The sequence below is a fragment of the Pyxicephalus adspersus genome, chromosome 6 (genome assembly GCF_032062135.1).
Source record: "Pyxicephalus adspersus chromosome 6, UCB_Pads_2.0, whole genome shotgun sequence".
NCBI classification, from domain to species: domain Eukaryota; kingdom Metazoa; phylum Chordata; class Amphibia; order Anura; family Pyxicephalidae; genus Pyxicephalus; species Pyxicephalus adspersus.
In genome coordinates this window covers 58,095,875-58,108,502 of record NC_092863.1, presented here as the reverse complement: position 1 = coordinate 58,108,502, position 12,628 = coordinate 58,095,875, and the positions used below count along the sequence as shown (strand labels likewise).

Below are 12,628 nucleotides of genomic sequence, written 5' to 3'. Positions count from 1 at the left end.
ACCCTTGAAATAACTTTGAGTCTTAAGGGAAGCCCTGCTATAATTACTATATCCACAGCTCACCGTACATTAACATGGCAGTCAGTAGGAAGAATGCCTCTTACACGGCTGGTCAGTGGGAAGAATGTCACACTTACAGATAGATATAAAGATTAATAAACTGACCTGAGTCACAAACTGCTCATAGCTCAAGGAACACCTAGCAATCTCTGAAGCAACTCTGGCTTAGAAACACTGTATTAAACTATACATTTACTCTATAATAGGGCATTGCACATGGTTGTTTTCCTATATTATAAATGTCAGGAAATAGTAATATTTACCAGATAATTACTGTAATTTTCCTCTTCATCTCAGTATAATTTCCTCCTTGTAGTAGTATTTTTTTGTTAGGCTATTTTTCTAGAATGTTAATAATCATTGAAGGGAGAATGTAGAATGTTCTATGTGTTTAATAGGAAAAAGGTATTAGCAAGTTAAGGGCTGTTCTTCTAGCCTAAGGGTCTCTGTATGTATGATGAGTAGAAGCCAGGAGGGAAAATTATACCATGTGCAAAACTTAACTTTCCTGTTTTATAGCCTTACCATATACACCACGTGGATCCTGTATAAAATTTTACACAAAAGGTTGATTCTTAATTTATTTATATATAGGGAGACATATTGCATTAAAATCATTCATTTGTGCCAACTGTGCATCCATATTTTCTTTTTAAAACAATTTACAGTACAGTTTATAGCACCAGTGCAGCTCTTATGGAACCTGCTAGTTCACCTGTACTGTGGTCTCAGATACATCAAGGTGCCCACCAATTGGCTTAGTTTATTTGTACATTTCCATGAGATCCCTGAAATTCTATCCCTCTTTTAGGCAAATATTGAGTATATTGCTTTACTGTCTAGAATCTGCTGGAATCCTTCTGTCCCCTGCCACTTTCTATTGGCTATCACATGTGACTGGATGCAAAACTGGTGTTTTATAATTCACCAATAGTGTGTTGGCTATTGGGGTACCCTGGGTCTTTTTAAGATAAAAAATTTGAAAGCAATAACCTGCTTTATGGGCCTGGGGTCACCTTACAGGGTGACATGCACCATTTGTTCTGACTTGCCTATATCTTTACAATGTGAACTTGTCAATAAAAAAGGAATACATACATAATAAGTATTAAAGCACCTACAGTGTAGGATATCTTTGTTTTCTTTATACACCAGAGGTTCAGGCAGTTCCTTGTATGTTGAATGATGACGGCTTCACGACCTTGACATTTAATTGCTTGTGATAAAATATGTTTATCATGGGACTTTATCCTGGATTACTTGTCTTCTGAAGGTAGAAAACCATATTCTGCCACAATATTATATCCAACCACCAGGGGGTGAAATGTACAACAGATGCAAGGAGCTAAAAGTACAAAGCTCAGTGTGATACCCATTCTGCATCAAGCAGCAGAAATGTCAAGACAGGTGAGGGAGCATGAGGGCCACATAGGAACAAAACCTAAATTCAGCACAGGAAAGGATAATATAGTTCAGTTTAATATTTTGTGGCCAATAATGACTACAATTGTCGAGGTCTGTAAATTATCTTTAGACAATGAAATTTACAACTGTTCAGTAGAACACTTTTAGGGTGTAATAAAAAAAACATATATTTGATACAATTTCTGTTTAGTTATGCTGGATATTCCTTAGAAACTCTAATATGTTTCATAAGAGGTAAAAGTAGAACAGATCTTTATTATTTACATCATTTAGGGAGGTCTCAGAGAGTACTGACAAATACATTGGATTATGTACCTGTATAGGTGCTGTAAAGAAGCCAGTACTTTTTTTAATATTAACATATTATGCAGCAATTTACAATGCCCATAGTCATATCACTTACTGTCCCTTTAAGGGGCACCTAATCTAATATCTCTACCATAGTCATATATTAACAATTTTTGGGGGTCAGAAGTCAATTGGAGTTGCAAAAGTGCTAGCCACTAATGTGCTTCAGTTCAAAGTTAAGCTTTGCACAGCTGGTGTTCAGATCTCCTTGTAGGTTTCAACAAAAACAGATTGGGATGAAACTATATATATATATATATATATATATATATATATATACACACATATACTACATTTGTATATTTAAACCAGAACTAAAGATGAAAATAAACAAATATAGTGCACTATGGGTCTTTGATTAAAAAGCTGCCTTTTGTTATGAAATTACTATAATCAAACTTTATTGAAAGAAAACTAAAGACTCACAAAATCATTGTGGTCTTCTAAAATGTACATACAGATAACAGTATACAACATAAGGGTCATTTAACTTTTAGTCCAAAAGTGAATACATTTTAGAATGTATAGTTAACATCTAAAGAATAAAGACCCCTAAATGCTGCATGGTGGCTAACAAATGTCTTTTTATGTATTTTTTTTAAATAAATTAGTATTATTAAATTGTGAAGACTGCAAATTATTTGAAATGCCTAAAATGTTCTGAGAAATGCTATTGGTTTTCTCACTCATATTCTGAATACATTTTGTTCATTTCCAATGCACTTTAAAGAACAATGTCTAAGTCTGCAGGTGTTTCAATTTATAAGCTTTTCAATGGAATACACAATGTCACCTAATACAACAATCATATAGTCTGCAAATGTAAAGTGATGTTTGTAAAATTCTCTTACATGTTGTACTTATTTTATTGTAGAAGAGACATTGCCTGCCCCTCTTGCAAGAAAAGAACTATAGTATGGCCACTATTTTTAAAGGTTTTAGGTTTAACTTTAATCTATTTAAAGAAATCAGTACAATTTTTGAGCCTGAGATACATAACTTAATATTTATACAAAAGTGAAGGAATTAGGAAGTTTATGTCCATGACATGCAGTTGCAGCATTTGGCCGGCAGAGGGCGGCAGGCTGTCAGTGGAAATCAGGACGTTGGCGCCTTCCTCGCATGACCCAATTTCTCCCAATCCGCCCCCACACCTTACACGCCGGTGTAATTACACACTGCACGAATGTTCGGCCCGCCTATGGAAAAAAAAAACTTTATTTATAAGGTGCCAGTAGCAGGCAATAAGTTACTACGTGTTCAGTCGGCACCTCTACCCACACACACGGCCGGGGCTCATCTACTACACCGCACCCGAGGAACCCAGCCGCGTGTGCCCGGCACATGCATTACGTAATCCGGCCAGCCAGCGCCTCGGCTCCGGCCACGAGCGGGTTAACAAATAACCCAATGGGCTAAAAATAGCGAAGCTGTTATCACAGACTTCAGAATGTCACTGAACGGGGCGGGGCCACCGTCCTCACGTGGTCCCCAAAAAATGTAATAACACAAGAAGCACGCACTTCCCTGTTCTAGTAGACCGGAGCAATCGAGCGAATAGCTATCGATCGCTCTTGTTAGTGGCAGTTAACTCGCCATCTGGTATCGGCTACTTCTGCTTGAATAGGTTGCTCCGCTTGCGCTGGAGGTTCCATTTTTTCTCTTTATCAGTAAAGTCTCCCTGAGGAAGGATGGGGGCTGCGAGGGGTCAGAAAGGTGCAGGGGAGCCGTGCGCGGAGCAGTGACAGAAGTGCCAATAGAGGAGTGTACACTTTACAGCGCAGAGCGGGAAATCTGTCAGCTCCGTACAATACAAGCCCCGCACTCTGAGCGGAGTCCGAGCGGAGTGTGCCAGCACTCGGGGAAAAGTCCCAGCCTCCTTCCGAGCTACTTTGACAGCTGTCCCCCGCCCCGCACTCACTTTGACAGGACTCTCCTCCTCCCCCACCCCGCACAGCTGGGACCCCCGCCCTGCCTGACAACACTTTGTCCGCCTCTGCTGACGCCTCCTGTAACCGGACACTTCAGCGGCTGCCAGGTAAGTGCTGCCCCGACACTTCAGGTGCCCTGCAGGGGGGGGGGGCTGACTCCTCCAGGTGCCGTGCGTGGAGGGGGGCTGACTCTTCCAGGTGCCCTGCCTGGAGGGGGGGGGGCTGACTCTTCCAGGTGCCCTGCCTGGAGGGGGGGGGGCTGACTCTTCCAGGTGCCCCCTGCCCACACATGTCCCAGCTCTGAGCAGGGTTGTAGAGCTGTGTACTGAGGGCAGCACCTCTATATGAGGGCCCAGGTGTCCCTGTTGGCAGGGCTCATACATTGAAGTGTACCTGTCATGTCTTGAATACAAGTCTAGTGATAGAATCCCATACAGCTCTCCAGTATCTCCAATAGACAGCATCCCCTACCTGTAGCCGGCTTCCCTTTGTTATAGGGCAGTGTGAATCGATTTAGTAATTATTTCTGTACATTGATTGCTTTGGGGGGGTCTGGTTAAGCACATGGACCCCCAGTCACCACTTTCATACCAGATTACCTGCGTTCATGTTATTTTTATATCTGCAGGTTCATTCAGGTCGTTGTTCAGGCACAGAGCTGATGCTCCACCCTTGTCCCTGATTGTTCTCTTGTGTTGTCACCTGTCCTACAAGTGGCCACCTATACACGTATTACATAGGTGTGATCCATTGTTGTCATCTGAAAACCTGCCCTGAGAAATGCCATGTTGGCAGGAAGTGGCTGTAAAGAGGTTGCAGGGGATTGGCAGCACTAAACTACAACCAAGGGGTTAGGAAATTGTGAAATCTGGGTTTTATGTAAAGAATCTGGCAAGCATTAGATACATTGTTTAATAGTAGGACATTTTTAATTCATTTGAGCTAGAGAAACAGCTTAGATGATCAGTGAAATGTCTTTGACAGAACAGGACCTAGTGGATGTGACTACTACTACTAATATTGGTATTATTATTAATAAACAGATTTATATAGCGCCAACATATTAGGCAGTGCTGTACATTAGAGAGTCCATCATTCAGGCAGGGGGTCACATTTACGTTCTCTTTTGCTGCTTGGCAGTGCAGGTTAAGCAGAAGTGAGTAAGGGAAGCCCATGCGGGAGACCATGCTGGGAGGGTTTGGCCACGCAGCCGCACTTGTGGATGGTGAAGTCTTGTCATGGCACTAGTTTACTTGCATAGAATTGGTGGTAGATTTTGTGAAAATGATAAGCAGGGCCATTGTCAGCAATGTAGAGGGATAGACTGCTCCTTGTGATGTCAGCTGTGCTCGCCTTACTCATCTCCCTGCACCATATTGTCAGGATGGCTCATAGTCATGGGATTGAAAGTGAGGAATTTACCAATTATAGACTGAATGAGTCACTCAGGTTGCTTCCATTCCATGCTGCAAGCCTCACATTTCTTGTCATTGCTGTCCTATCAGGGATCTCAATTAAAACTCAGCTTGTCGTCTTGCAGCATGGAGTATGTTAGAGCAGCTGGATGGTAGGTTTGTCATACATGCCTGTAAAACTTAGAATGCTGGATGTCATTTCTCCCCCTTTTTTTTTTTTCTCTTTTTTTATTGTACAGTCCGTCCTTCTGGCAGCTCACTCCAGGCATCACACTGGCAGCGTGCTGTTTATCACACCGTCAGCAATCCTGTTACATTCCAGTCGGGTTTAATACTTAAACACTTGTTCTACACGATGAAGCGCGCTCGTTATGGCACACCGGGTCCAAAGGTTGCATGCATAAATCTGTGAGCGCATGGACAAGTACTGAGCCAGGAGACAATACTGTACATAGACGGAGATCTTAGATTTAAATAAGGATCATTTTTTCCATAGGACCCCTGTGGTTGGCATTCTGTATACATGTGCATGTTACCAGCTTTTGTACGAGAATTGAAAGGCACACGCTTGACCTACTGTGGAAGTGGCGGCTTTCCTAAAGTTTCCGGCATGCCATTGCAGTGTATGTTTAACTAATGGTTAATTTTTTACACTCCACATAATCTCCTTATGCCTTTTGGCCTTGGCTTTTTTTTTTTTTGCCTGCTGCTGTTCCATAGAAAGAACAGTGATGCCACTACCATTCTTGTGGTCATAGATTTCAGCCTGGCACGAGAAATGATATTTCTGCAGCTTTGGTCTCTTAGCCTTATGGCAGTGACTAGATAGGAAAGCCTGTGGAAACATTCATAGAAATGTGATTTGTCAATGTGTGAAGCTGAATTATTTTTCACTTAGAAGAGAAATCGCACTTGTGGTTGTGTTAATTTGAATTGGTTGATGAAAATGGGAGCTGTGACTGAACCCTGTTTGACTTTATAGTGCTTACAGATGGCTTGCACACAAAGCCGCCTATTTTTTTTTTCTATATTCTTATTTAAACCACATATTTTCATAGTGAGAAATAACATTGATATGGAAGAATATGAACAAATATAATCCTGTTTACCTGAATGTGTACACCATAAAGACTGTGCAGTTCCTGAAGGTTGTTAGATACTTGTATATGGGATTCAGCCAGCACGTTTTTAGGCTGGATTCACACTTATGTACTTTTGCATTGGAGCACATTGTAACATGCTTTTTTTATGATACATTGGAATTTCTATCCAAAACCCTTATAAAGCACATCAATGAACGGGGAAGGGGGGTAGAGTGGAGCTTGTTTTAGCTGATTTTATGCCAATATCCACTGATATTTTGGGTCCTATATTTGTACATTTGGACCATATAATAGTGTGAGCATCTGCAAAGTCAGTTCAGTGCCTTTAATGGAACTTCCATATAGCAGATCCTTTATGCAGAATTCTGGGTTTTTATTGTTTAATACAGATTAAAATAACCAGTGGCCTTTGTCTACCAGTAATTGTAATTCTGCCCGGCCCCCCCTGTGATTCTCCAAGCACTGTCCTTATATACAGCCAATGATGACTCTACTGTGGTCTGAAATTCTGCAAAATTTTACTTCTCCGATATCTTCTGTCAGGGGTTAGAACAAAGTGTGGAGATGGATCAACTTCCCCTAAAGGGTTTCAGCCCACAAACACAGGATGTGCAAAGAATCCGCTATTTAACCTGAGGAGACCACAGCTCACCTCCAATATCTCTATTCACCCTGCAGATCACATTTAGAACTCAAGTTAAATACATTCGTGTTCACTCCTATACTCATACAATGTTCCTGATCCTTAAACAGCTGGGCTGGGAATCAGTTTATTTATTCAAATGAAGTACAATTTGTTTTGTGGTTGAGGTAACGATTTGAAACCTTTCTTTGTAATCTCCCTGCATGTAGATACATGGTGATATGTGATAAGGTTCCTGGTTTTATGATGGCTAGTTCTGTCTGGGTCAGCAATGTTAAGTGAGGTATTGTATTGCAGTTGTCAAGAGTTTCTTTAATTGGCACTTTAATGTAATTGGTAATTTCAAATCTGTAATATCAAGGCCGAGAGTTGCATAAAGCATTTTTTTCCTTTCTTTACATACCATTCTGCGCCATACATACCTAGATATTGCACTTGCACCATACTGAAGACCTAATTTCATTGGTCCTCCAGACCACGGTGTCCTTATTTTAGTTCCATCATATTTATATCATTTAATTGGTATGCTTACTTCAATTAAATTATTCAGGAACAATGTCCAAGAATTTGTAGTTTATGTTAATATGTCCCCCTAGCACAAATGTTTGCCACAAAAAAGCTGCCGGCGCTGTACTGGGTGTGGTGTGCTGCTGTTCCCAGAAATCTACGTATGTTAATGCCAGGGCTGTGCACTGGCAAGTATGGTGCTATATGAAGCAGGTGACTACAGGGGCTTCCACTCAATATTTGGGGCACTGTAAGCAACTCAGCAGATAGCAAATTCACTTTTTATGCGATTAATATTTTGTCCAGAACTAGGATATCCTATTACCTAGAAACTGTAGATTTCCCAGGCCCTTGACGTCACTGCTTGCCATTGCCCGCTTCTAAATATCCATATTGGGATATAAAACACCTAATGGCTTTTAGGGCAGAATAACCCCACTGACAACAATCCACCAATGGGTTGGCTAACACACAGAGGCCTTTAACATATATATATATATAGTTTTTAAATATTTATATTTCCAAGTGTGACATCATCAGCCTGTCTAGTGCTTAACAACTTAGTATGAACATTGGTAGGGGCCCTGGTAATGTCATGGGGCTCCAGGGAACCCATTCTTTCTGGTAGATAGTGGTGGACTATGTGAAAGAAAACGTGATGCAGCACTTTTTGTGAATCTATGTGTTCTAGGAGGTGGCAGTGTATTGTTAATTTAGGAATATTTTGTGCCATCCTTCATTGGTCCTCTTTACTCAGTGCACTGCATTGTGGTTTTCCTATTGTCTTCTGTGTGATGTATGGCCTGTGTGGTGGTGCCTTACCGTGTGTGTGTGTGTGTGTTTGTGTGTGTGTGTCCGTGTGTCCTGATGCAGTGTTCTCCCCAGCCCCTTAGCTTACCTTTTTATTTTAAACCTGAACAGGCGTAAAAGATAGTTTCACTTTAACATGGTTAACAGTGTGTACGAAAAAGTCGTGCAATGCTTTCTGGGACCCTCAGTTTGCCATTGTTTTGATACCCTTTTACATTTTCTCGATGGAAATCAATTAAATGAAAAAACATTTTGCACTGATGGTTACTAAGGAATTGCAGCAAGCTTTTAATAAAACCAACAATATCTGCTATGCTGGACTGCAGCTTCCATGATCTAAGTTTAGTTTTCCACTTAACAGAAGTTCAGAGCTGTACAATATTATGAAAATTCCATCAATAAGATAGCATTTTTATACATAGGGAAAAAAAATCCACATTTTACCTATTTTGTTTGCAGTGCTTGTTTCTTGGCTGCTAAAAATCTTTGTCTTCCCTTGGTATTCATTGAACCAGAAATGTTTTTACCTGGCACATTGACATCATCTCCTATTGTTGCTATATAGTAAATGTTATACTGTAGAGATGTGCTCTGCACTGTAAGTAGCAATCAAGGCAAAAGTTGTGTAGTGAGTGCCTCTAGAAATGGATGTGAGAAACAGCTGTCTTTATAGGTTGTCTTTATTGGAGGAAGTGTTTACACCCTTCTTATGTGCAATATCTGACAACTTGTATACTGGGTATACTCTCTTTCTATAACTTGTATCCTGGGTATACTCTCTTTGGTAAAGACAGAGTCAAACGAAAGGGTGGTGGTGTCTGTCTGTGAGACATGATCTAAAAGTGAATGTGAAAGAAGAAATTGCGGAGGGAACAAGCGATGAGGTTGAGGCAATATGGGTGGAGTTGAATTTGGGGTTAAATAACACACAATTAATGATTGGAGTCTGCTAAAGGCCCCACAGTGCTAAGGAAGAATTAGAAAATCAACTACTAGCACAGATAGAAAAATCAGCAAAAAGTGGAAGTGTTTTAATCATGGGAGATTTCAACTACCCTGATATTGACTGGAGTAATGGCACTACAGGAACAGCAAAAGGGAGACAATTTGTGAATCTAATACAAGATAATTTTATGGTACAGTTTATAGAAGCCCCAACTAGAAATGATACTCTGCTGGACCTAGTTCTTTCTAATGCAGAGCTTATAACAAATGTGCAAATAAAAGAGAATCTGGGTAGCAGTGACCATAATATGATTTCATTTAATGTAAGCTGTAAACAGGAAGCAAAAACAGGAAAGATAAAAACATTTAATTTTAAGAGAGCAAATTTTCCATTATTAGGGGCGGCTCTCTGTGACTTGGACTGGGAGACAATATTGTCCTCGAAGAACACAGAACAGAAATGGGAATGTTTCACGTCTGTTCTACAAAACCACACTGAAAAATATATTCCAATGGGTAATAGGTTTAAGAGGCTACAATTAAAACCTATGTGGTTGGTTAAAAAAAAAGTCATAAGGAACAAGAAAAGGGCATGCCAAAATTATAAAAATGAGGGATCACCTTCATCATTTGAAACCTATAAAGAATATATTAAAAGATGTAAAAAGGAGATAAAATGTGCAAAACTTCAAAATGAAAGACAGATCGCAAAGGAAAGTAAGGCAAACCCCCAAAAATGTTTCAAATATAATAATAGCAAAAAGATAAGATCTGAGCATGTAGGCTCCTTAAAGGATGTCGCTGGGTTGGTAACTGGGGATAAAGACAAAGCAGATTTACTAAATACCTTTTTAGCTCGGTGTACACGAAGGAAAATGGCAGAGCTCAAGTCCAAATTCATAATAGCAATGTCACTGCCTTAAATGAGTCACAATGGCTCAGAATTGATGTGATTGGGAAACAGCTCATAAAAATTAAGGTTGACAAAGCATCAGGACCTGATGGATTACATCCACGTGTCCTCAAAGAGCTGAGCTCAGTTATTTCAAAGCCAATATTTCCAATTTTTGAGGACTCTTTAGTCACTGGCAAGGTACTGATGGATTGGCCGATGTGGTTCCTATCTTTAAAAAGGGAGCAAAGTCATTACCAGGTAACTACAGACCTGTTAAACTAACGTCCACAGTTGGAAAGATCTTAGAGAGCCACATAGAGGAGTTTCTGCTAGAAAATATTATAAGTGATAGTCTGCATGGCTTCAAGAAAGACAGAAGTTCTCAAACAAATTTACTCTCTTTTTATGAGGAAGTAGGTAAACAGGTAGACAGTGGAATACCAGTTGATATAGTGTACTGGGACTTTGCTTAAGCATTTGACACTACCCCACAGACGGTTAATATGCAAGTTAGGGTCGATAGGTTTAGAAAAGTCAATCTGTAAATGGATAGAGAACTGGCTCTAGATACATTACATGCAGTGAGTTGTAATTAGTGATTCATACTCTGAATGGTCCAAGGTTATTAGTGGTGTACCCCAGGGTTCAATGTTGGGACCTTTACATTTAACATTTTTATAAATGATATAGAGTTTGGGATTAAAAGTACCATTTCTGTGTTTGCAGATGACACCAAACTATGTATTGGAATTAAGTCCATACAGGATGTCTATAATCTACAAGCAGACCTGGATGTACTGTTTGATTGGGCAGCCAAGTGGCAAATGACATTTAATATAGATAAATGTAAAGTTATGCACTTGGGAGCTAACAACATGCATGCTTCATACTGTCTAGGGGGAATACATTTGGGGGAGTCAGAAATGGAAAGGGATCTGGGGGTTCTGGTAGATCATAAACTTATTAACAGCATGCAATGCCAAGCTGCAATATCAAAAGTTAGCAAAATACTTTCTTTTATTAAAAGAGGAATAGACTGCAGAGATGGAGACATAATCCTGCCCCTGTACAAAGCATTGGTCAGACCACATCTGGAATATGAAGTCCAGTGTTGGGCACCAGTTCACAAAAAAGAACATTGTTGAGTGCAGAGAAGGGCAACTAAATTAATAAAAGGAACGGAGGAGCTCAGCTATGTGGAGAGATTAGCTGAACTGAATCTATTCTCCCTTGAGAAGAGACATTTAAGGGGGGATATGATCACCCTGTATAAATATATAAACAGTGCATATAGAGAACTCTATTCCTCAATATTCACTTTGAGATCATTACAAAGAACAAGGCACTCTTTTTGGGTCTGGAGGAAAAGAAGTTTAAGCTCTGGATAAGGAAGGGATTCTTCACTGTAAGGTCTGTGAACATGTGGAATTGGCTCCCTCAGGAAGTAGTTTCAGCAACCACTATAGATTGCTTTAAGAAAAAGCTGGATGTTTTTCTGGAAGCACAGATTATACCTGGGTATTAAGGCTTTAAAGTAAAAATAACAGTGACTGTTGATCCGGGAACATCTGATTTTTTTTTTCCCCTGTTGAAGCAAATTGTAGTTTTTTTTTTGTTTTTTTTTGCCTTCCTCTGGACCAACTGTCCCAGATATAAAACCCTATAATGTCTTATAGGGTTTTATATCTGGGATATGTTTATTTCCCTAGTGGTTAAACTTGATGGACTTATGTCTTCTTTTCAACCTAACCTACTATGTAACAACTTTCATTTCGCTGCAGCACACTTCTTTTCTGACCCTTGGTTCCTCACCTAACTGGCTGCACTTCCTCTCCCTTTCCTTTTCAGCACATAATTTCTGGCCCATGGTTCCCTGACTGTGCTGTCCTGTTACTTGACTTCTTTGTCTTTGCTGGGGAACAGCGTGAGATGAAGTCATACACCCAGTAACCTCTTTCTCCCCTTCAGTGGGGGGGGGGCACAAGCAGCAAAGCCCTTATTTTTACTGTTGCCCCCAATATTGCCATATTTTGTCCTTCTGGACAGGTGCCAGTCTGATCACCAGAGAGGGACAATTCTGTATGTTTTATATATTACAGCTACACAATGTGATGCTTCTGTAATTGTAACTCCTCTACATAAATGTCTGAGGTATCTGAGCAAAAAAAGCTATTTTTTTTTTTTTTAATTTTTAAAAACGGAAACAAAAACATAGAAAAAATGTTTCTGCTGGGGTTGTAGTTGTTTAAAATACAGTGGGTGAGATGAATGCTAAATTTGTGATTGTAAGTATTGGGCTTGGAATTAGTTTTAAAAAAAATCATTTGCAATTACATTGACTGCCTGTATTTTTGCATGTCAGCAGCTCCACATTGTACCCAGTATCCAGACTTCTATGAAATCTTGTGATGTATTATACCAGGGGTCTGCAACCTGCGGCTCCGGTGCCGCATGCGGCTCTTCAGCCTCCTTGTTGTGGCTCCCTTCGGCTGCCGCGGGGAGATCTCTGATGGGGGATCCCCTTCCTCCCAAGACACTGCGGAGGA

General features: G+C 40.2%; 1 protein-coding gene and 1 long non-coding RNA gene across 4 annotated transcripts in view; one reads left to right on the top strand and one right to left on the bottom strand.

Moving 5' to 3' along the window:
• Window positions 1–2,454: 2,454 nt before the first annotated feature.
• LOC140333936 (uncharacterized) lies at window positions 2,455–3,428 on the bottom strand. Of its 2 annotated transcripts, none has more exons than XR_011921448.1 (2): window positions 3,111–3,428; window positions 2,455–3,032 (listed from the first exon to the last, which is right to left on the bottom strand). It is a non-coding gene; the product is annotated as an uncharacterized lncRNA (long non-coding RNA). The 2 variants fall into 2 exon arrangements; XR_011921447.1 differs by having other exon boundaries at window positions 3,115–3,428.
• A 108-nt stretch (window positions 3,429–3,536) lies between these two features.
• The window catches only part of TAOK3 (TAO kinase 3), a 121,389-nt gene continuing 112,297 nt past the window's right edge, over window positions 3,537–12,628 (top strand). For both annotated transcript variants that reach the window (XM_072415959.1, XM_072415962.1), the window contains exon 1: window positions 3,537–3,871. The gene's annotated coding sequence lies outside the window, so the exon portion shown is untranslated. The remainder of the gene's footprint in view (window positions 3,872–12,628) is intronic.